Consider the following 25778-nt stretch of genomic DNA (forward strand, 5'->3'; position numbering starts at 1 on the left):
GCTAAAATGTGCCTGGCTTCTCTTCACTGTAAAGCTCATTCTGAGTACATTTTTAGCATACGTTTGCACCTGCCGGGTCAGCTGAGCAGCGAATTTCTATTTAACCACCTGCTATCATGAGAGACATCAGGGCTGCATGTTTTGAGCCCAGTACTGAGCCTGAAAAGCATTTCCAACCCCACTTACAAGTAAAACTAGCTAAAATGTGCCTGGCTGCTATTCACTGAAAAGCTCATTCTGTGTACATTTTTAGCATACGTTTGCACCTGCCGGGTCAGCTGAGCAGCGAATTTCTATTTAACCACCTGCTATCATGAGAGACATCAGGGCTGCATGTTTTGAGCCCAGTACTGATCCTGAAAAGCGTTTCCAACCCCACTTACAAGTAAAACTAGCTAAAATGTGCCTGGCTTCTCTTCACTGAAAAGCTCATTCTGAGTACATTTTTAGCATACGTTTGCACCTGCCGGGTCAGCTGAGCAGCGAATTTCTATTTAACCACCTGCTGTCATGGGAGACCTCAGGGCTTCATGTTTTGAGCCCAGTACTGAGCCTGAAAAGCATTTCCAACCCCACTTACAAGTAAAACTAGCTAAAATGTGCCTGGCTGCTATTCACTGAAAAGCTCATTCTGTGTACATTTTTAGCATACGTTTGCACCTGCCGGGTCAGCTGAGCAGCAAATTTTTATTTAACCACCTGCTATCATGAGAGACCTCAGGGCTGCATGTTTTGAGCCCAGTACTGATCCTGAAAAGCGTTTCCAACCCCACTTACAAGTAAAACTAGCTAAAATGTGCCTGGCTGCTATTCACTGAAAAGCTCATCCTGTGTACATTTTTGGCATACGTTTGCTCCTACCGGGTCAGCTGAGCAGCAAATTTCTATTTAACCACCTGCTGTCATGGGAGACCTCAGGGCTGCATGTTTTGAGCCCAGTACTGAGCCTGAAAAGCATTTCCAACCCCACTTACAAGTAAAACTAGCTAAAATGTGCCTGGCTGCTATTCACTGAAAAGCTCATTCTGTGTACATTTTTAGCATACGTTTGCACCTGCCGGGTCAGCTGAGCAGCGAATTTCTATTTAACCACCTGCTATCATGAGAGACCTCAGGGCTGCATGTTTTGAGCCCAGTACTGAGCCTGAAAAGCATTTCTAACCCCACTTACAAGTAAAACTAGCTAAAATGTGCCTGGCTTCTCTTCACTGAAAAGCTCATTCTGAGTACATTTTTAGCATACGTTTGCACCTGCCGGGTCAGCTGAGCAGCGAATTTCTATTTAACCACCTGCTATCATGAGAGACATCAGGGCTGCATGTTTTGAGCCCAGTACTGATCCTGAAAAGCGTTTCCAACCCCACTTACAAGTAAAACTAGCTAAAATGTGCCTGGCTGCTATTCACTGAAAAGCTCATTCTGTGTACATTTTTGGCATACGTTTGCTCCTACCGGGTCAGCTGAGCAGCGAATTTCTATTTAACCACCTGCTGTCATGGGAGACCTCAGGGCTGCATGTTTTGAGCCCAGTACTGAGCCTGAAAAGCGTTTCCAACCCCACTTACAAGTAAAACTAGCTAAAATGTGCCTGGCTTCTCTTCACTGAAAAGCTCATTCTGAGTACATTTTTAGCATACGTTTGCACCTGCCGGGTCAGCTGAGCAGCGAATTTCTATTTAACCACGTGCTATCATGGGAGACCTCAGGGCTGCATGTTTTGAGCCCAGTACTGATCCTGAAAAGCGTTTCCAACCCCACTTACAAGTAAAACTAGCTAAAATGTGCCTGGCTGCTATTCACTGAAAAGCTCATTCTGTGTACATTTTTAGCATACGTTTGCACCTGCCGGGTCAGCTGAGCAGCGAATTTCTATTTAACCACCTGCTATCATGAGAGACATCAGGGCTGCATGTTTTGAGCCCAGTACTGAGCCTGAAAAGCATTTCCAACCCCACTTACAAGTAAAACTAGCTAAAATGTGCCTGGCTGCTATTCACTGAAAAGCTCATTCTGTGTACATTTTTGGCATACGTTTGCTCCTACCGGGTCAGCTGAGCAGCAAATTTCTATTTAACCACCTGCTGTCATGGGAGACCTCAGGGCTGCATGTTTTGAGCCCAGTACTGAGCCTGAAAAGCATTTCCAACCCCACTTACAAGTAAAACTAGCTAAAATGTGCCTGGCTGCTATTCACTGAAAAGCTCATTCTGTGTACATTTTTGGCATACGTTTGCTCCTACCGGGTCAGCTGAGCAGCGAATTTCTATTTAACCACCTGCTGTCATGGGAGACCTCAGGGCTGCATGTTTTGAGCCCAGTACTGAGCCTGAAAAGCATTTCCAACCCCACTTACAAGTAAAACTAGCTAAAATGTGCCTGGCTGCTATTCACTGAAAAGCTCATTCTGTGTACATTTTTAGCATACGTTTGCACCTGCCGGGTCAGCTGAGCAGCGAATTTCTATTTAACCACCTGCTATCATGAGAGACCTCAGGGCTGCATGTTTTGAGCCCAGTACTGAGCCTGAAAAGCATTTCTAACCCCACTTTCAAGTAAAACTAGCTAAAATGTGCCTGGCTGCTATTCACTGAAAAGCTCATTCTGAGTACATTTTTAGCATACGTTTGCACCTGCCGGGTCAGCTGAGCAGCGTATTTCTATTTAACCACCTGCTATCATGAGAGACATCAGGGCTGCATGTTTTGAGCCCGGTACTGATCCTGAAAAGCGTTTCCAACCCCACTTACAAGTAAAACTAGCTAAAATGTGCCTGGCTGCTATTCACTGAAAAGCTCATTCTGTGTACATTTTTGGCATACGTTTGCTCCTACCGGGTCAGCTGAGCAGCGAATTTCTATTTAACCACCTGCTGTCATGGGAGACCTCAGGGCTGCATGTTTTGAGCCCAGTACTGAGCCTGAAAAGCATTTCCAACCCCACTTACAAGTAAAACTAGCTAAAATGTGCCTGGCTGCTTTTCACTGAAAAGCTCATTCTGTGTACATTTTTAGCATACGTTTGCGCCTGCCGGGTCAGCTGAGCAGCGAATTTCTATTTAACCACCTGCTATCATGAGAGACCTCAGGGCTGCATGTTTTGAGCCCAGTACTGAGCCTGAAAAGCATTTCCAACCCCACTTACAAGTAAAACTAGCTAAAATGTGCCTGGCTTCTCTTCACTGAAAAGCTCATTCTGAGTACATTTTTAGCATACGTTTGCACCTGCCGGGTCAGCTGAGCAGCGAATTTCTATTTAACCACCTGCTGTCATGGGAGACCTCAGGGCTGCATGTTTTGAGCCCAGTACTGAGCCTGAAAATCATTTCCAACCCCACTTACAAGTAAAACTAGCTAAAATGTGCCTGGCTGCTATTCACTGAAAAGCTCATTCTGTGTACATTTTTAGCATACGTTTGCACCTGCCGGGTCAGCTGAGCAGCGAATTTCTATTTAACCACCTGCTATCATGAGAGACATCAGGGCTGCATGTTTTGAGCCCAGTACTGATCCTGAAAAGCGTTTCCAACCCCACTTACAAGTAAAACTAGCTAAAATGTGCCTGGCTTCTCTTCACTGAAAAGCTCATTCTGAGTACATTTTTAGCATACGTTTGCACCTGCCGGGTCAGCTGAGCAGCGAATTTCTATTTAACCACCTGCTATCATGGGAGACCTCAGGGCTGCATGTTTTGAGCCCAGTACTGATCCTGAAAAGCGTTTCCAACGCCACTTACAAGTAAAACTAGCTAAAATGTGCCTGGCTGCTATTCACTGAAAAGCTCATTCTGTGTACATTTTTAGCATACGTTTGCACCTGCCGGGTCAGCTGAGCAGCGAATTTCTATTTAACCACCTGCTTTCATGAGAGACCTCAGGGCTGCATGTTTTGAGCCCAGTACTGAGCCTGAAAAGCATTTCCAACCCCACTTACAAGTAAAACTAGCTAAAATGTGCCTGGCTGCTATTCACTGAAAAGCCTATTCTGTGTACATTTTTGGCATACGTTTGCTCCTACCGGGTCAGCTGAGCAGCGAATTTCTATTTAACCACCTGCTGTCATGGGAGACCTCAGGGCTGCATGTTTTGAGCCCAGTACTGAGCCTGAAAAGCGTTTCCAACCCCACTTACAAGTAAAACTAGCTAAAATGTGCCTGGCTGCTATTCACTGAAAAGCTCATTCTGTGTACATTTTTGGCATATGTTTGCTCCTACCGGGTCAGCTGAGCAGCGAATTTCTATTTAACAGGTGTGCTGTCATGGGAGACCTCAGGGCTGCATGTTTTGAGCCCAGTACTGATCCTGAAAAGCGTTTCCAACCCCACTTACAAGTAAAACTAGCTAAAATGTGCCTGGCTGCTATTCACTGAAAAGCTCATTCTGTGTACATTTTTGGCATACGTTTGCTCCTACCGGGTCAGCTGAGCAGCGAATTTCTATTTAACCACCTGCTGTCATGGGAGACCTCAGGGCTGCATGTTTTGAGCCCAGTACTGAGCCTGAAAAGCATTTCCAACCCCACTTACAAGTAAAACTAGCAAAAATGTGCCTGGCTGCTATTCACTGAAAAGCTCATTCTGAGTACATTTTTAGCATACGTTTGCACCTGCCGGGTCAGCTGAGCAGGGAATTTCTATTTATCCACCTGCTATCATGGGAGACCTCAGGGCTGCATGTTTTGAGCCCAGTACTGAGCCTGAAAAGCATTTCCAACCCCACTTACAAGTAAAACTAGCTAAAATGTGCCTGACTGCTATTCACTGAAAAGCTCATTCTGTGTACATTTTTGGCATACGTTTGCTCCTACCGGGTCAGCTGAGCAGCGAATTTCTATTTAACCACCTGCTGTCATGGGAGACCTCAGGGCTGCATGTTTTGAGCCCAGTACTGAGCCTGAAAAGCATTTCCAACCCCACTTACAAGTAAAACTAGCTAAAATGTGCCTGGCTGCTATTCACTGAAAAGCTCATTCTGTGTACATTTTTAGCATACGTTTGCACCTGCCGGGTCAGCTGAGCAGCGAATTTCTATTTAACCACCTGCTATCATGAGAGACCTCAGGGCTGCATGTTTTGAGCCCAGTACTGAGCCTGAAAAGCATTTCCAACCCCACTTACAAGGAAAACTAGCTAAAATGTGCCTGGCTGCTATTCACTGAAAAGCTCATTCTGTGTACATTTTTAGCATACGTTTGCACCTGCCGGGTCAGCTGAGCAGCGAATTTCTATTTAACCACCTGCTATCATGAGAGACCTCAGGGCTGCATGTTTTGAGCCCAGTACTGAGCCTGAAAAGCATTTCTAACCCCACTTACAAGTAAAACTAGCTAAAATGTGCCTGGCTTCTCTTCACTGAAAAGCTCATTCTGAGTACATTTTTAGCATACGTTTGCACCTGCCGGGTCAGCTGAGCAGCGAATTTCTATTTAACCACCTGCTATCATGAGAGACATCAGGGCTGCATGTTTTGAGCCCAGTACTGAGCCTGAAAAGCATTTCCAACCCCACTTACAAGTAAAACTAGCTAAAATGTGCCCGGCTGCTATTCACTGAAAAGCTCATTCTGTGTACATTTTTAGCATACGTTTGCACCTGCCGGGTCAGCTGAGCAGCGAATTTCTATTTAACCACCTGCTATCATGAGAGACATCAGGGCTGCATGTTTTGAGCCCAGTACTGATCCTGAAAAGCGTTTCCAACCCCACTTACAAGTAAAACTAGCTAAAATGTGCCTGGCTTCTCTTCACTGAAAAGCTCATTCTGAGTACATTTTTAGCATACGTTTGCACCTGCCGGGTCAGCTGAGCAGCGAATTTCTATTTAACCACCTGCTGTCATGGGAGACCTCAGGGCTGCATGTTTTGAGCCCAGTACTGAGCCTGAAAAGCATTTCCAACCCCACTTACAAGTAAAACTAGCTAAAATGTGCCTGGCTGCTATTCACTGAAAAGCTCATTCTGTGTACATTTTTAGCATACGTTTGCACCTGCCGGGTCAGCTGAGCAGCGAATTTCTATTTAACCACCTGCTATCATGAGAGACCTCAGGGCTGCATGTTTTGAGCCCAGTACTGAGCCTGAAAAGCATTTCTAACCCCACTTACAAGTAAAACTAGCTAAAATGTGCCTGGCTTCTCTTCACTGAAAAGCTCATTCTGAGTACATTTTTAGCATACGTTTGCACCTGCCGGGTCAGCTGAGCAGCGTATTTCTATTTAACCACCTGCTATCATGAGAGACATCAGGGCTGCATGTTTTGAGCCCGGTACTGATCCTGAAAAGCGTTTCCAACCCCACTTACAAGTAAAACTAGCTAAAATGTGCCTGGCTGCTATTCACTGAAAAGCTCATTCTGTGTACATTTTTGGCATACGTTTGCTCCTACCGGGTCAGCTGAGCAGCGAATTTCTATTTAACCACCTGCTGTCATGGGAGACCTCAGGGCTGCATGTTTTGAGCCCAGTACTGAGCCTGAAAAGCATTTCCAACCCCACTTACAAGTAAAACTAGCTAAAATGTGCCTGGCTGCTTTTCACTGAAAAGCTCATTCTGTGTACATTTTTAGCATACGTTTGCGCCTGCCGGGTCAGCTGAGCAGCGAATTTCTATTTAACCACCTGCTATCATGAGAGACCTCAGGGCTGCATGTTTTGAGCCCAGTACTGAGCCTGAAAAGCATTTCCAACCCCACTTACAAGTAAAACTAGCTAAAATGTGCCTGGCTTCTCTTCACTGAAAAGCTCATTCTGAGTACATTTTTAGCATACGTTTGCACCTGCCGGGTCAGCTGAGCAGCGAATTTCTATTTAACCACCTGCTGTCATGGGAGACCTCAGGGCTGCATGTTTTGAGCCCAGTACTGAGCCTGAAAATCATTTCCAACCCCACTTACAAGTAAAACTAGCTAAAATGTGCCTGGCTGCTATTCACTGAAAAGCTCATTCTGTGTACATTTTTAGCATACGTTTGCACCTGCCGGGTCAGCTGAGCAGCGAATTTCTATTTAACCACCTGCTATCATGAGAGACATCAGGGCTGCATGTTTTGAGCCCAGTACTGATCCTGAAAAGCGTTTCCAACCCCACTTACAAGTAAAACTAGCTAAAATGTGCCTGGCTTCTCTTCACTGAAAAGCTCATTCTGAGTACATTTTTAGCATACGTTTGCACCTGCCGGGTCAGCTGAGCAGCGAATTTCTATTTAACCACCTGCTATCATGGGAGACCTCAGGGCTGCATGTTTTGAGCCCAGTACTGATCCTGAAAAGCGTTTCCAACGCCACTTACAAGTAAAACTAGCTAAAATGTGCCTGGCTGCTATTCACTGAAAAGCTCATTCTGTGTACATTTTTAGCATACGTTTGCACCTGCCGGGTCAGCTGAGCAGCGAATTTCTATTTAACCACCTGCTTTCATGAGAGACCTCAGGGCTGCATGTTTTGAGCCCAGTACTGTGCCTGAAAAGCATTTCCAACCCCACTTACAAGTAAAACTAGCTAAAATGTGCCTGGCTGCTATTCACTGAAAAGCCTATTCTGTGTACATTTTTGGCATACGTTTGCTCCTACCGGGTCAGCTGAGCAGCGAATTTCTATTTAACCACCTGCTGTCATGGGAGACCTCAGGGCTGCATGTTTTGAGCCCAGTACTGAGCCTGAAAAGCGTTTCCAACCCCACTTACAAGTAAAACTAGCTAAAATGTGCCTGGCTGCTATTCACTGAAAAGCTCATTCTGTGTACATTTTTGGCATATGTTTGCTCCTACCGGGTCAGCTGAGCAGCGAATTTCTATTTAACAGGTGTGCTGTCATGGGAGACCTCAGGGCTGCATGTTTTGAGCCCAGTACTGATCCTGAAAAGCGTTTCCAACCCCACTTACAAGTAAAACTAGCTAAAATGTGCCTGGCTGCTATTCACTGAAAAGCTCATTCTGTGTACATTTTTGGCATACGTTTGCTCCTACCGGGTCAGCTGAGCAGCGAATTTCTATTTAACCACCTGCTGTCATGGGAGACCTCAGGGCTGCATGTTTTGAGCCCAGTACTGAGCCTGAAAAGCATTTCCAACCCCACTTACAAGTAAAACTAGCAAAAATGTGCCTGGCTGCTATTCACTGAAAAGCTCATTCTGAGTACATTTTTAGCATACGTTTGCACCTGCCGGGTCAGCTGAGCAGGGAATTTCTATTTAACCACCTGCTATCATGGGAGACCTCAGGGCTGCATGTTTTGAGCCCAGTACTGAGCCTGAAAAGCATTTCCAACCCCACTTACAAGTAAAACTAGCTAAAATGTGCCTGACTGCTATTCACTGAAAAGCTCATTCTGTGTACATTTTTGGCATACGTTTGCTCCTACCGGGTCAGCTGAGCAGCGAATTTCTATTTAACCACCTGCTGTCATGGGAGACCTCAGGGCTGCATGTTTTGAGCCCAGTACTGAGCCTGAAAAGCATTTCCAACCCCACTTACAAGTAAAACTAGCTAAAATGTGCCTGGCTGCTATTCACTGAAAAGCTCATTCTGTGTACATTTTTAGCATACGTTTGCACCTGCCGGGTCAGCTGAGCAGCGAATTTCTATTTAACCACCTGCTATCATGAGAGACCTCAGGGCTGCATGTTTTGAGCCCAGTACTGAGCCTGAAAAGCATTTCCAACCCCACTTACAAGGAAAACTAGCTAAAATGTGCCTGGCTGCTATTCACTGAAAAGCTCATTCTGTGTACATTTTTAGCATACGTTTGCACCTGCCGGGTCAGCTGAGCAGCGAATTTCTATTTAACCACCTGCTATCATGAGAGACCTCAGGGCTGCATGTTTTGAGCCCAGTACTGAGCCTGAAAAGCATTTCTAACCCCACTTACAAGTAAAACTAGCTAAAATGTGCCTGGCTTCTCTTCACTGAAAAGCTCATTCTGAGTACATTTTTAGCATACGTTTGCACCTGCCGGGTCAGCTGAGCAGCGAATTTCTATTTAACCACCTGCTATCATGAGAGACATCAGGGCTGCATGTTTTGAGCCCAGTACTGAGCCTGAAAAGCATTTCCAACCCCACTTACAAGTAAAACTAGCTAAAATGTGCCCGGCTGCTATTCACTGAAAAGCTCATTCTGTGTACATTTTTAGCATACGTTTGCACCTGCCGGGTCAGCTGAGCAGCGAATTTCTATTTAACCACCTGCTATCATGAGAGACATCAGGGCTGCATGTTTTGAGCCCAGTACTGATCCTGAAAAGCGTTTCCAACCCCACTTACAAGTAAAACTAGCTAAAATGGGCCTGGCTTCTCTTCACTGAAAAGCTCATTCTGAGTACATTTTTAGCATACGTTTGCACCTGCCGGGTCAGCTGAGCAGCGAATTTCTATTTAACCACCTGCTGTCATGGGAGACCTCAGGGCTGCATGTTTTGAGCCCAGTACTGAGCCTGAAAAGCATTTCCAACCCCACTTACAAGTAAAACTAGCTAAAATGTGCCTGGCTGCTATTCACTGAAAAGCTCATTCTGTGTACATTTTTAGCATACGTTTGCACCTGCCGGGTCAGCTGAGCAGCGAATTTCTATTTAACCACCTGCTATCATGAGAGACCTCAGGGCTGCATGTTTTGAGCCCAGTACTGAGCCTGAAAAGCATTTCTAACCCCACTTACAAGTAAAACTAGCTAAAATGTGCCTGGCTTCTCTTCACTGAAAAGCTCATTCTGAGTACATTTTTAGCATACGTTTGCACCTGCCGGGTCAGCTGAGCAGCGAATTTCTATTTAACCACCTGCTATCATGAGAGACATCAGGGCTGCATGTTTTGAGCCCAGTACTGATCCTGAAAAGCGTTTCCAACCCCACTTACAAGTAAAACTAGCTAAAATGTGCCTGGCTGCTATTCACTGAAAAGCTCATTCTGTGTACATTTTTGGCATACGTTTGCTCCTACCGGGTCAGCTGAGCAGCGAATTTCTATTTAACCACCTGCTGTCATGGGAGACCTCAGGGCTGCATGTTTTGAGCCCAGTACTGAGCCTGAAAAGCATTTCCAACCCCACTTACAAGTAAAACTAGCTAAAATGTGCCTGGCTGCTATTCACTGAAAAGCTCATTCTGTGTACATTTTTGGCATATGTTTGCTCCTACCGGGTCAGCTGAGCAGCGAATTTCTATTTAACAGGTGTGCTGTCATGGGAGACCTCAGGGCTGCATGTTTTGAGCCCAGTACTGAGCCTGAAAAGCATTTCCAACCCCACTTACAAGTAAAACTAGCTAAAATGTGCCTGGCTGCTATTCACTGAAAAGCTCATTCTGTGTACATTTTTGGCATACGTTTGCTCCTACCGGGTCAGCTGAGCAGCGAATTTCTATTTAACCACCTGCTGTCATGGGAGACCTCAGGGCTGCATGTTTTGAGCCCAGTACTGATCCTGAAAAGCGTTTCCAACCCCACTTACAAGTAAAACTAGCTAAAATGTGCCTGGCTGCTATTCACTGAAAAGCTCATTCTGTGTACATTTTTGGCATACGTTTGCTCCTACCGGGTCAGCTGAGCAGCGAATTTCTATTTAACCACCTGCTGTCATGGGAGACCTCAGGGCTGCATGTTTTGAGCCCAGTACTGAGCCTGAAAAGCATTTCCAACCCCACTTACAAGTAAAACTAGCTAAAATGTGCCTGGCTGCTATTCACTGAAAAGCTCATTCTGTGTACATTTTTAGCATACGTTTGCACCTGCTGGGTCAGCTGAGCAGCGAATTTCTATTTAACCACCTGCTATCATGAGAGACCTCAGGGCTGCATGTTTTGAGCCCAGTACTGAGCCTGAAAAGCATTTCCAACCCCACTTACAAGTAAAACTAGCTAAAATGTGCCTGGCTTCTCTTCACTGAAAAGCTCATTCTGAGTACATTTTTAGCATACGTTTGCACCTGCCGGGTCAGCTGAGCAGCGAATTTCTATTTAACCACCTGCTATCATGAGAGACATCAGGGCTGCATGTTTTGAGCCCAGTACTGATCCTGAAAAGCGTTTCCAACCCCACTTACAAGTAAAACTAGCTAAAATGTGCCTGGCTGCTATTCACTGAAAAGCTCATTCTGTGTACATTTTTGGCATACGTTTGCTCCTACCGGGTCAGCTGAGCAGCGAATTTCTATTTAACCACCTGCTGTCATGGGAGACCTCAGGGCTGCATGTTTTGAGCCCAGTACTGAGCCTGAAAAGCATTTCCAACCCCACTTAGAAGTAAAACTAGCTAAAATGTGCCTGGCTGCTATTCACTGAAAAGCTCATTCTGTGTACATTTTTGGCATACGTTTGCTCCTACCGGGTCAGCTGAGCAGCGAATTTCTATTTAACCACCTGCTGTCATGGGAGACCTCAGGGCTGCATGTTTTGAGCCCAGTACTGAGCCTGAAAAGCATTTCCAACCCCACTTACAAGTAAAACTAGCTAAAATGTGCCTGGCTGCTATTCACTGAAAAGCTCATTCTGTGTACATTTTTAGCATACGTTTGCACCTGCCGGGTCAGCTGAGCAGCGAATTTCTATTTAACCACCTGCTATCATGAGAGACCTCAGGGCTGCATGTTTTGAGCCCAGTACTGATCCTGAAAAGCATTTCCAACCCCACTTACAAGTAAAACTAGCTAAAATGTGCCTGGCTTCTCTTCACTGAAAAGCTCATTCTGAGTACATTTTTAGCATACGTTTGCACCTGCCGGGTCAGCTGAGCAGCGAATTTCTATTTAACCACCTGCTATCATGGGAGACCTCAGGGCTGCATGTTTTGAGCCCAGTACTGATCCTGAAAAGCGTTTCCAAACCCACTTACAAGTAAAACTAGCTAAAATGTGCCTGGCTGCTATTCACTGAAAAGCTCATTCTGAGTACATTTTTAGCATACGTTTGCACCTGCCGGGTCAGCTGAGCAGCGAATTTCTATTTAACCACCTGCTATCATGAGAGACATCAGGGCTGCATGTTTTGAGCCCAGTACTGATCCTGAAAAGCATTTCCAACCCCACTTACAAGTAAAACTAGCTAAAATGTGCCTGGCTGCTATTCACTGAAAAGCTCATTCTGTGTACATTTTTGGCATACGTTTGCTCCTACCGGGTCAGCTGAGCAGCAAATTTCTATTTAACCACCTGCTGTCATGGGAGACCTCAGGGCTGCATGTTTTGAGCCCAGTACTGAGCCTGAAAAGCATTTCCAACCCCACTTACAAGTAAAACTAGCTAAAATGTGCCTGGCTGCTATTCACTGAAAAGCTCATTCTGTGTACATTTTTGGCATACGTTTGCTCCTACCGGGTCAGCTGAGCAGCGAATTTCTATTTAACCACCTGCTGTCATGGGAGACCTCAGGGCTGCATGTTTTGAGCCCAGTACTGACCCTGAAAAGCATTTCCAACCCCACTTACAAGTAAAACCAGCTAAAATGTGCCTGGCTGCTATTCACTGAAAAGCTCATTCTGTGTACATTTTTAGCATACGTTTGCACCTGCCGGGTCAGCTGAGCAGCGAATTTCTATTTAACCACCTGCTATCATGAGAGACATCAGGGCTGCATGTTTTGAGCCCAGTACTGATCCTGAAAAGCGTTTCCAACCCCACTTACAAGTAAAACTAGCTAAAATGTGCCTGGCTTCTCTTCACTGAAAAGCTCATTCTGAGTACATTTTTAGCATACGTTTGCACCTGCCGGGTCAGCTGAGCAGCGAATTTCTATTTAACCACCTGCTGTCATGGGAGACCTCAGGGCTGCATGTTTTGAGCCCAGTACTGAGCCTGAAAAGCATTTCCAACCCCACTTACAAGTAAAACTAGCTAAAATGTGCCTGGCTGCTATTCACTGAAAAGCTCATTCTGTGTACATTTTTAGCATACGTTTGCACCTGTCGGGTCAGCTGAGCAGCGAATTTCTATTTAACCACCTGCTATCATGAGAGACCTCAGGGCTGCATGTTTTGAGCCCAGTACTGATCCTGAAAAGCGTTTCCAACCCCACTTACAAGTAAAACTAGCTAAAATGTGCCTGGCTGCTATTCACTGAAAAGCTCATTCTGTGTACATTTTTGGCATACGTTTGCTCCTACCGGGTCAGCTGAGCAGCGAATTTCTATTTAACCACCTGCTGTCATGGGAGACCTCAGGGCTGCATGTTTTGAGCCCAGTACTGAGCCTGAAAAGCATTTCCAACCCCACTTACAAGTAAAACTAGCTAAAATGTGCCTGGCTGCTATTCACTGAAAAGCTCATTCTGTGTACATTTTTAGCATACGTTTGCACCTGCCGGGTCAGCTGAGCAGCGAATTTCTATTTAACCACCTGCTATCATGAGAGACCTCAGGGCTGCATGTTTTGAGCCCAGTACTGATCCTGAAAAGCATTTCCAACCCCACTTACAAGTAAAACTAGCTAAAATGTGCCTGGCTGCTATTCACTGAAAAGCTCATTCTGTGTACATTTTTGGCATACGTTTGCTCCTACCGGGTCAGCTGAGCAGCGAATTTCTATTTAACCACCTGCTGTCATGGGAGACCTCAGGGCTGCATGTTTTGAGCCTAGTACTGATCCTGAAAAGCGTTTCCAACCCCACTTACAAGTAAAACTAGCTAAAATGTGCCTGGCTGCTATTCACTGAAAAGCTCATTCTGTGTACATTTTTGGCATACGTTTGCTCCTACCGGGTCAGCTGAGCAGCGAATTTCTATTTAACCACCTGCTGTCATGGGACACCTCAGGGCTGCATGTTTTGAGCCCAGTACTGAGCCTGAAAAGCATTTCCAACCCCACTTACAAGTAAAACTAGCTAAAATGTGCCTGGCTGCTATTCACTGAAAAGCTCATTCTGAGTACATTTTTAGCATACGTTTGCACCTGCCGGGTCAGCTGAGCAGCGAATTTCTATTTAACCACCTGCTATCATGGGAGACCTCAGGGCTGCATGTTTTGAGCCCAGTACTGAGCCTGAAAAGCATTTCCAACCCCACTTACAAGTAAAACTAGCTAAAATGTGCCTGGCTGCTATTCACTGAAAAGCTCATTCTGTGTACATTTTTGGCATACGTTTGCTCCTACCGGGTCAGCTGAGCAGTGAATTTCTATTTAACCACCTGCTGTCATGGGAGACCTCAGGGCTGCATGTTTTGAGCCCAGTACTGAGCCTGAAAAGCATTTCCAACCCCACTTACAAGTAAAACTAGCTAAAATGTGCCTGGCTGCTATTCACTGAAAAGCTCATTCTGTGTACATTTTTAGCATACGTTTGCACCTGCCGGGTCAGCTGAGCAGCGAATTTCTATTTAACCACCTGCTATCATGAGAGACCTCAGGGCTGCATGTTTTGAGCCCAGTACTGAGCCTGAAAAGCATTTCCAACCCCACTTACAAGTAAAACTAGCTAAAATGTGCCTGGCTGCTATTCACTGAAAAGCTCATTCTGTGTACATTTTTAGCATACGTTTGCACCTGCCGGGTCAGCTGAGCAGCGAATTTCTATTTAACCACCTGCTATCATGAGAGACCTCAGGGCTGCATGTTTTGAGCCCAGTACTGAGCCTGAAAAGCATTTCTAACCCCACTTACAAGTAAAACTAGCTAAAATGTGCCTGGCTTCTCTTCACTGTAAAGCTCATTCTGAGTACATTTTTAGCATACGTTTGCACCTGCCGGGTCAGCTGAGCAGCGAATTTCTATTTAACCACCTGCTATCATGAGAGACATCAGGGCTGCATGTTTTGAGCCCAGTACTGAGCCTGAAAAGCATTTCCAACCCCACTTACAAGTAAAACTAGCTAAAATGTGCCTGGCTGCTATTCACTGAAAAGCTCATTCTGAGTACATTTTTAGCATACGTTTGCACCTGCCGGGTCAGCTGAGCAGCGAATTTCTATTTAACCACCTGCTATCATGAGAGACATCAGGGCTGCATGTTTTGAGCCCAGTACTGAGCCTGAAAAGCATTTCCAACCCCACTTACAAGTAAAACTAGCTAAAATGTGCCTGGCTGCTATTCACTGAAAAGCTCATTCTGTGTACATTTTTAGCATACGTTTGCACCTGCCGGGTCAGCTGAGCAGCGAATTTCTATTTAACCACCTGCTATCATGAGAGACATCAGGGCTGCATGTTTTGAGCCCAGTACTGATCCTGAAAAGCGTTTCCAACCCCACTTACAAGTAAAACTAGCTAAAATGTGCCTGGCTTCTCTTCACTGAAAAGCTCATTCTGAGTACATTTTTAGCATACGTTTGCACCTGCCGGGTCAGCTGAGCAGCGAATTTCTATTTAACCACCTGCTGTCATGGGAGACCTCAGGGCTGCATGTTTTGAGCCCAGTACTGATCCTGAAAAGCGTTTCCAACCCCACTTACAAGTAAAACTAGCTAAAATGTGCCTGGCTGCTATTCACTGAAAAGCTCATTCTGTGTACATTTTTAGCATACGTTTGCACCTGCCGGGTCAGCTGAGCAGCGAATTTTTATTTAACCACCTGCTATCATGAGAGACCTCAGGGCTGCATGTTTTGAGCCCAGTACTGATCCTGAAAAGCGTTTCCAACCCCACTTACAAGTAAAACTAGCTAAAATGTGCCTGGCTGCTATTCACTGAAAAACTCATCCTGTGTACATTTTTGGCATACGTTTGCTCCTACCGGGTCAGCTGAGCAGCAAATTTCTATTTAACCACCTGCTGTCATGGGAGACCTCAGGGCTGCATGTTTTGAGCCCAGTACTGAGCCTGAAAAGCATTTCCAACCCCACTTACAAGTAAAACTAGCTAAAATGTGCCTGGCTGCTATTCACTGAAAAGCTCATTCTGTGTACATTTTTGGCATACGTTTGCACCTGCCGGGTCAGCTGAGCAGCGAATTTCTATTTAACCACCTATTATCATGAGAGACATCAGGGCTGCATGTTTTGAGCCCAGTACTGAGCCTGAAAAGCATTTCCAACCCCACTTACAAGTAAAACTAGCTAAAATGTGCCTGGCTGCTATTCACTGAAAAGCTCATTCTGTGTACATTTTTGGCATACGTTTGCTCCTACCGGGTCAGCTGAGCAGCAAATTTCTATTTAACCACCTGCTGTCATGGGAGACCTCAGGGCTGCATGTTTTGAGCCCAGTACTGAGCCTGAAAAGCATTTCCAACCCCACTTACAAGTAAAACTAGCTAAAATGTGCCTGGCTGCTATTCACTGAAAAGCTCATTCTGTGTACATTTTTGGCATACGTTTGCTCCTACCGGGTCAGCTGAGCAGCGAATTTCTATTTAACCACCTGCTGTCATGGGAGACCTCAGGGCTGCATGTTTTGAGCCCAGTACTGAGCCTGAAAAGCATTTCCAACCCCACTTACAAGTAAAACTAGCTAAAATGTGCCTGGCTGCTATTCACTGAAAAGCTCATTCTGTGTACATTTTTAGCATACGTTTGCACCTGCCAGGTCAGCTGAGCAGCGAATTTCTATTTAACCACCTGCTATCATGAGAGACCTCAGGGCTGCATGTTTTGAGCCCAGTACTGAGCCTGAAAAGCATTTCTAACCCCACTTACAAGTAAAACTAGCTAAAATGTGCCTGGCTTCTCTTCACTGAAAAGCTCATTCTGAGTACATTTTTAGCATACGTTTGCACCTGCCGGGTCAGCTGAGCAGCGTATTTCTATTTAACCACCTGCTATCATGAGAGACATCAGGGCTGCATGTTTTGAGCCCGGTACTGATCCTGAAAAGCGTTTCCAACCCCACTTACAAGTAAAACTAGCTAAAATGTGCCTGGCTGCTATTCACTGAAAAGCTCATTCTGTGTACATTTTTGGCATACGTTTGCTCCTACCGGGTCAGCTGAGCAGCGAATTTCTATTTAACCACCTGCTGTCATGGGAGACCTCAGGGCTGCATGTTTTGAGCCCAGTACTGAGCTTGAAAAGCATTTCCAACCCCACTTACAAGTAAAACTAGCTAAAATGTGCCTGGCTGCTTTTCACTGAAAAGCTCATTCTGTGTACATTTTTAGCATACGTTTGCGCCTGCCGGGTCAGCTGAGCAGCGAATTTCTATTTAACCACCTGCTATCATGAGAGACCTCAGGGCTGCATGTTTTGAGCCCAGTACTGAGCCTGAAAAGCATTTCCAACCCCACTTACAAGTAAAACTAGCTAAAATGTGCCTGGCTTCTCTTCACTGAAAAGCTCATTCTGAGTACATTTTTAGCATACGTTTGCACCTGCCGGGTCAGCTGAGCAGCGAATTTCTATTTAACCACCTGCTGTCATGGGAGACCTCAGGGCTGCATGTTTTGAGCCCAGTACTGAGCCTGAAAATCATTTCCAACCCCACTTACAAGTAAAACTAGCTAAAATGTGCCTGGCTGCTATTCACTGAAAAGCTCATTCTGTGTACATTTTTAGCATACGTTTGCACCTGCCGGGTCAGCTGAGCAGCGAATTTCTATTTAACCACCTGCTATCATGAGAGACATCAGGGCTGCATGTTTTGAGCCCAGTACTGATCCTGAAAAGCGTTTCCAACCCCACTTACAAGTAAAACTAGCTAAAATGTGCCTGGCTTCTCTTCACTGAAAAGCTCATTCTGAGTACATTTTTAGCATACGTTTGCACCTGCCGGGTCAGCTGAGCAGCGAATTTCTATTTAACCACCTGCTATCATGGGAGACCTCAGGGCTGCATGTTTTGAGCCCAGTACTGATCCTGAAAAGCGTTTCCAACGCCACTTACAAGTAAAACTAGCTAAAATGTGCCTGGCTGCTATTCACTGAAAAGCTCATTCTGTGTACATTTTTAGCATACGTTTGCACCTGCCGGGTCAGCTGAGCAGCGAATTTCTATTTAACCACCTGCTTTCATGAGAGACCTCAGGGCTGCATGTTTTGAGCCCAGTACTGAGCCTGAAAAGCATTTCCAACCCCACTTACAAGTAAAACTAGCTAAAATGTGCCTGGCTGCTATTCACTGAAAAGCCTATTCTGTGTACATTTTTGGCATACGTTTGCTCCTACCGGGTCAGCTGAGCAGCGAATTTCTATTTAACCACCTGCTGTCATGGGAGACCTCAGGGCTGCATGTTTTGAGCCCAGTACTGAGCCTGAAAAGCGTTTCCAACCCCACTTACAAGTAAAACTAGCTAAAATGTGCCTGGCTGCTATTCACTGAAAAGCTCATTCTGTGTACATTTTTGGCATATGTTTGCTCCTACCGGGTCAGCTGAGCAGCGAATTTCTATTTAACAGGTGTGCTGTCATGGGAGACCTCAGGGCTGCATGTTTTGAGCCCAGTACTGATCCTGAAAAGCGTTTCCAACCCCACTTACAAGTAAAACTAGCTAAAATGTGCCTGGCTGCTATTCACTGAAAAGCTCATTCTGTGTACATTTTTGGCATACGTTTGCTCCTACCGGGTCAGCTGAGCAGCGAATTTCTATTTAACCACCTGCTGTCATGGGAGACCTCAGGGCTGCATGTTTTGAGCCCAGTACTGAGCCTGAAAAGCATTTCCAACCCCACTTACAAGTAAAACTAGCAAAAATGTGCCTGGCTGCTATTCACTGAAAAGCTCATTCTGAGTACATTTTTAGCATACGTTTGCACCTGCCGGGTCAGCTGAGCAGGGAATTTCTATTTAACCACCTGCTATCATGGGAGACCTCAGGGCTGCATGTTTTGAGCCCAGTACTGAGCCTGAAAAGCATTTCCAACCCCACTTACAAGTAAAACTAGCTAAAATGTGCCTGACTGCTATTCACTGAAAAGCTCATTCTGTGTACATTTTTGGCATACGTTTGCTCCTACCGGGTCAGCTGAGCAGCGAATTTCTATTTAACCACCTGCTGTCATGGGAGACCTCAGGGCTGCATGTTTTGAGCCCAGTACTGAGCCTGAAAAGCATTTCCAACCCCACTTACAAGTAAAACTAGCTAAAATGTGCCTGGCTGCTATTCACTGAAAAGCTCATTCTGTGTACATTTTTAGCATACGTTTGCACCTGCCGGGTCAGCTGAGCAGCGAATTTCTATTTAACCACCTGCTATCATGAGAGACCTCAGGGCTGCATGTTTTGAGCCCAGTACTGAGCCTGAAAAGCATTTCCAACCCCACTTACAAGGAAAACTAGCTAAAATGTGCCTGGCTGCTATTCACTGAAAAGCTCATTCTGTGTACATTTTTAGCATACGTTTGCACCTGCCGGGTCAGCTGAGCAGCGAATTTCTATTTAACCACCTGCTATCATGAGAGACCTCAGGGCTGCATGTTTTGAGCCCAGTACTGAGCCTGAAAAGCATTTCTAACCCCACTTACAAGTAAAACTAGCTAAAATGTGCCTGGCTTCTCTTCACTGAAAAGCTCATTCTGAGTACATTTTTAGCATACGTTTGCACCTGCCGGGTCAGCTGAGCAGCGAATTTCTATTTAACCACCTGCTATCATGAGAGACATCAGGGCTGCATGTTTTGAGCCCAGTACTGAGCCTGAAAAGCATTTCCAACCCCACTTACAAGTAAAACTAGCTAAAATGTGCCCGGCTGCTATTCACTGAAAAGCTCATTCTGTGTACATTTTTAGCATACGTTTGCACCTGCCGGGTCAGCTGAGCAGCGAATTTCTATTTAACCACCTGCTATCATGAGAGACATCAGGGCTGCATGTTTTGAGCCCAGTACTGATCCTGAAAAGCGTTTCCAACCCCACTTACAAGTAAAACTAGCTAAAATGTGCCTGGCTTCTCTTCACTGAAAAGCTCATTCTGAGTACATTTTTAGCATACGTTTGCACCTGCCGGGTCAGCTGAGCAGCGAATTTCTATTTAACCACCTGCTGTCATGGGAGACCTCAGGGCTGCATGTTTTGAGCCCAGTACTGAGCCTGAAAAGCATTTCCAACCCCACTTACAAGTAAAACTAGCTAAAATGTGCCTGGCTGCTATTCACTGAAAAGCTCATTCTGTGTACATTTTTAGCATACGTTTGCACCTGCCGGGTCAGCTGAGCAGCGAATTTTTATTTAACCACCTGCTATCATGAGAGACCTCAGGGCTGCATGTTTTGACCCCAGTACTGATCCTGAAAAGCGTTTCCAACCCCACTTACAAGTAAAACTAGCTAAAATGTGCCTGGCTGCTATTCACTGAAAAGCTCATTCTGTGTACATTTTTGGCATACGTTTGCTCCTACCGGGTCAGCTGAGCAGCAAATTTCTATTTAACCACCTGCTGTCATGGGAGACCTCAGGGCTGCATGTTTTGAGCCCAGTACTGAGCCTGAAAAGCATTTCCAACCCCACTTACAAGTAAAACTAGCTAAAATGTGCCTGGCTGCTATTCACTGAAAAGCTCATTCTGTGTACATTTTTGGCATACGTTTGCTCCTACCGGGTCAGCTGAGCAGCGAATTTCTATTTAACCACCTGCTGTCATGGGAGACCTCAGGGCTGCATGTTTTGAGCCCAGTACTGAGCCTGAAAAGCATTTCCAACCCCACTTACAAGTAAAACTAGCTAAAATGTGCCTGGCTGCTATTCACTGAAAAGCTCATTCTGTGTACATTTTTAGCATACGTTTGCACCTGCCGGGTCAGCTGAGCAGCGAATTTCTATTTAACCACCTGCTATCATGAGAGACCTCAGGGCTGCATGTTTTGAGCCCAGTACTGAGCCTGAAAAGCATTTCTAACCCCACTTACAAGTAAAACTAGCTAAAATGTGCCTGGCTTCTCTTCACTGAAAAGCTCATTCTGAGTACATTTTTAGCATACGTTTGCACCTGCCGGGTCAGCTGAGCAGCGAATTTCTATTTAACCACCTGCTATCATGAGAGACATCAGGGCTGCATGTTTTGAGCCCAGTACTGATCCTGAAAAGCGTTTCCAACCCCACTTACAAGTAAAACTAGCTAAAATGTGCCTGGCTGCTATTCACTGAAAAGCTCATTCTGTGTACATTTTTGGCATACGTTTGCTCCTACCGGGTCAGCTGAGCAGCGAATTTCTATTTAACCACCTGCTGTCATGGGAGACCTCAGGGCTGCATGTTTTGAGCCCAGTACTGATCCTGAAAAGCGTTTCCAACCCCACTTACAAGTAAAACTAGCTAAAATGTGCCTGGCTGCTATTCACTGAAAAGCTCATTCTGTGTACATTTTTGGCATACGTTTGCTCCTACCGGGTCAGCTGAGCAGCAAATTTCTATTTAACCACCTGCTGTCATGGGAGACCTCAGGGCTGCATGTTTTGAGCCCAGTACTGAGCCTGAAAAGCATTTCCAACCCCACTTACAAGTAAAACTAGCTAAAATGTGCCTGGCTGCTATTCACTGAAAAGCTCATTCTGTGCACATTTTTGGCATACGTTTGCTCCTACCGGGTCAGCTGAGCAGCGAATTTCTATGTAACCACCTGCTGTCATGGGAGACCTCAGGGCTGCATGTTTTGAGCCCAGTACTGAGCCTGAAAAGCATTTCCAACCCCACTTACAAGTAAAACTAGCTAAAATGTGCCTGGCTGCTATTCACTGAAAAGCTCATTCTGTGTACATTTTTAGCATACGTTTGCACCTGCCGGGTCAGCTGAGCAGCGAATTTCTATTTAACCACCTGCTATCATGAGAGACCTCAGGGCTGCATGTTTTGAGCCCAGTACTGAGCCTGAAAAGCATTTCTAACCCCACTTACAAGTAAAACTAGCTAAAATGTGCCTGGCTTCTCTTCACTGAAAAGCTCATTCTGAGTACATTTTTAGCATACCTTTGCACCTGCCGGGTCAGCTGAGCAGCGAATTTCTATTTAACCACCTGCTATCATGAGAGCCATCAGGGCTGCATGTTTTGAGCCCAGTACTGATCCTGAAAAGCGTTTCCAACCCCACTTACAAGTAAAACTAGCTAAAATGTGCCTGGCTGCTATTCACTGAAAAGCTCATTCTGTGTACATTTTTGGCATACGTTTGCTCCTACCGGGTCAGCTGAGCAGCGAATTTCTATTTAACCACCTGCTGTCATGGGAGACCTCAGGGCTGCATGTTTTGAGCCCAGTACTGAGCCTGAAAAGCATTTCCAACCCCACTTACAAGTAAAACTAGCTAAAATGTGCATGGCTGCTATTCACTTAAAAGCTCATTCTGTGTACATTTTTGGCATACGTTTGCTCCTACCGGGTCAGCTGAGCAGCAAATTTCTATTTAACCACCTGCTGTCATGGGAGACCTCAGGGCTGCATGTTTTGAGCCCAGTACTGAGCCTGAAAAGCATTTCCAACCCCACTTACAAGTAAAACTAGCTAAAATGTGCCTGGCTGCTATTCACTGAAAAGCTCATTCTGTGTACATTTTTGGCATACGTTTGCTCCTACCGGGTCAGCTGAGCAGCGAATTTCTATTTAACCACCTGCTGTCATGGGAGACCTCAGGGCTGCATGTTTTGAGCCCAGTACTGAGCCTGAAAAGCATTTCCAACCCCACTTACAAGTAAAACTAGCTAAAATGTGCCTGGCTGCTATTCACTGAAAAGCTCATTCTGTGTACATTTTTAGCATACGTTTGCACCTGCCGGGTCAGCTGAGCAGCGAATTTCTATTTAACCACCTGCTATCATGAGAGACCTCAGGGCTGCATGTTTTGAGCCCAGTACTGAGCCTGAAAAGCATTTCTAACCCCACTTACAAGTAAAACTAGCTAAAATGTGCCTGGCTTCTCTTCACTGAAAAGCTCATTCTGAGTACATTTTTAGCATACGTTTGCACCTGCCGGGTCAGCTGAGCAGCGAATTTCTATTTAACCACCTGCTATCATGAGAGACATCAGGGCTGCATGTTTTGAGCCCAATACTGATCCTGAAAAGCGTTTCCAACCCCACTTACAAGTAAAACTAGCTAAAATGTGCCTGGCTGCTATTCACTGAAAAGCTCATTCTGTGTACATTTTTGGCATACGTTTGCTCCTACCGGGTCAGCTGAGCAGCGAATTTCTATTTAACCACCTGCTGTCATGGGAGACCTCAGGGCTGCATGTTTTGAGCCCAGTACTGATCCTGAAAAGCGTTTCCAACCCCACTTACAAGTAAAACTAGCTAAAATGTGCCTGGCTGCTATTCACTGAAAAGCTCATTCTGTGTACATTTTTGGCATACGTTTGCTCCTACCGGGTCAGCTGAGCAGCGAATTTCTATTTAACCACCTGCTGTCATGGGAGACCTCAGGGCTGCATGTTTTGAGCCCAGTACTGATCCTGAAAAGCGTTTCCAACCCCACTTACAAGTAAAACTAGCTAAAATGTGCCTGGCTGCTATTCACTGAAAAGCTCATTCTGTGTACATTTTTGGCATACGTTTGCTCCTACCGGGTCAGCTGAGCAGCAAATTTCTATTTAACCACCTGCTGTCATGGGAGACCTCAGGGCTGCATGTTTTGAGCCCAGTACTGAGCCTGAAAAGCATTTCCAACCCCACTTACAAGTAAAACTAGCTAAAATGTGCCTGGCTGCTATTCACTGAAAAGCTCATTCTGTGTACATTTTTGGCATACGTTTGCTCCTACCGGGTCAGCTGAGCAGCGAATTTCTATGTAACCACCTGCTGTCATGGGAGACCTCAGGGCTGCATGTTTTGAGCCCAGTACTGAGCCTGAAAAGCATTTCCAACCCCACTTACAAGTAAAACTAGCTAAAATGTGCCTGGCTGCTATTCACTGAAAAGCTCATTCTGTGTACATTTTTAGCATACGTTTGCACCTGCCGGGTCAGCTGAGCAGCGAATTTCTATTTAACCACCTGCTATCATGAGAGACCTCAGGGCTGCATGTTTTGAGCCCAGTACTGAGCCTGAAAAGCATTTCTAACCCCACTTACAAGTAAAACTAGCTAAAATGTGCCTGGCTTCTCTTCACTGAAAAGCTCATTCTGAGTACATTTTTAGCATACCTTTGCACCTGCCGGGTCAGCTGAGCAGCGAATTTCTATTTAACCACCTGCTATCATGAGAGACATCAGGGCTGCATGTTTTGAGCCCAGTACTGATCCTGAAAAGCGTTTCCAACCCCACTTACAAGTAAAACTAGCTAAAATGTGCCTGGCTGCTATTCACTGAAAAGCTCATTCTGTGTACATTTTTGGCATACGTTTGCTCCTACCGGGTCAGCTGAGCAGCGAATTTCTATTTAACCACCTGCTGTCATGGGAGACCTCAGGGCTGCATGTTTTGAGCCCAGTACTGAGCCTGAAAAGCATTTCCAACCCCACTTACAAGTAAAACTAGCTAAAATGTGCCTGGCTGCTATTCACTGAAAAGCTCATTCTGTGTACATTTTTGGCATATGTTTTCTCCTACCGGGTCAGCTGAGCAGCGAATTTCTATTTAACAGGTGTGCTGTCATGGGAGACCTCAGGGCTGCATGTTTTGAGCCCAGTACTGAGCCTGAAAAGCATTTCCAACCCCACTTACAAGTAAAACTAGCTAAAATGTGCCTGGCTGCTATTCACTGAAAAGCTCATTCTGTGTACATTTTTGGCATACGTTTGCTCCTACCGGGTCAGCTGAGCAGCGAATTTCTATTTAACCACCTGCTGTCATGGGAGACCTCAGGGCTGCATGTTTTGAGCCCAGTACTGATCCTGAAAAGCGTTTCCAACCCCACTTACAAGTAAAACTAGCTAAAATGTGCCTGGCTGCTATTCACTGAAAAGCTCATTCTGTGTACATTTTTGGCATACGTTTGCTCCTACCGGGTCAGCTGAGCAGCGAATTTCTATTTAACCACCTGCTGTCATGGGAGACCTCAGGGCTGCATGTTTTGAGCCCAGTACTGAGCCTGAAAAGCATTTCCAACCCCACTTACAAGTAAAACTAGCTAAAATGTGCCTGGCTGCTATTCACTGAAAAGCTCATTCTGTGTACATTTTTAGCATACGTTTGCACCTGCTGGGTCAGCTGAGCAGCGAATTTCTATTTAACCACCTGCTATCATGAGAGACCTCAGGGCTGCATGTTTTGAGCCCAGTACTGAGCCTGAAAAGCATTTCCAACCCCACTTACAAGTAAAACTAGCTAAAATGTGCCTGGCTTCTCTTCACTGAAAAGCTCATTCTGAGTACATTTTTAGCATACGTTTGCACCTGCCGGGTCAGCTGAGCAGCGAATTTCTATTTAACCACCTGCTATCATGAGAGACATCAGGGCTGCATGTTTTGAGCCCAGTACTGATCCTGAAAAGCGTTTCCAACCCCACTTACAAGTAAAACTAGCTAAAATGTGCCTGGCTGCTATTCACTGAAAAGCTCATTCTGTGTACATTTTTGGCATACGTTTGCTCCTACCGGGTCAGCTGAGCAGCGAATTTCTATTTAACCACCTGCTGTCATGGGAGACCTCAGGGCTGCATGTTTTGAGCCCAGTACTGAGCCTGAAAAGCATTTCCAACCCCACTTAGAAGTAAAACTAGCTAAAATGTGCCTGGCTGCTATTCACTGAAAAGCTCATTCTGTGTACATTTTTGGCATACGTTTGCTCCTACCGGGTCAGCTGAGCAGCGAATTTCTATTTAACCACCTGCTGTCATGGGAGACCTCAGGGCTGCATGTTTTGAGCCCAGTACTGAGCCTGAAAAGCATTTCCAACCCCACTTACAAGTAAAACTAGCTAAAATGTGCCTGGCTGCTATTCACTGAAAAGCTCATTCTGTGTACATTTTTAGCATACGTTTGCACCTGCCGGGTCAGCTGAGCAGCGAATTTCTATTTAACCACCTGCTATCATGAGAGACCTAAGGGCTGCATGTTTTGAGCCCAGTACTGATCCTGA

The sequence above is a fragment of the Lissotriton vulgaris genome, chromosome 1_1 (genome assembly GCF_964263255.1).
Source record: "Lissotriton vulgaris chromosome 1_1, aLisVul1.2, whole genome shotgun sequence".
Lineage (NCBI taxonomy): Eukaryota > Metazoa > Chordata > Amphibia > Caudata > Salamandridae > Lissotriton > Lissotriton vulgaris.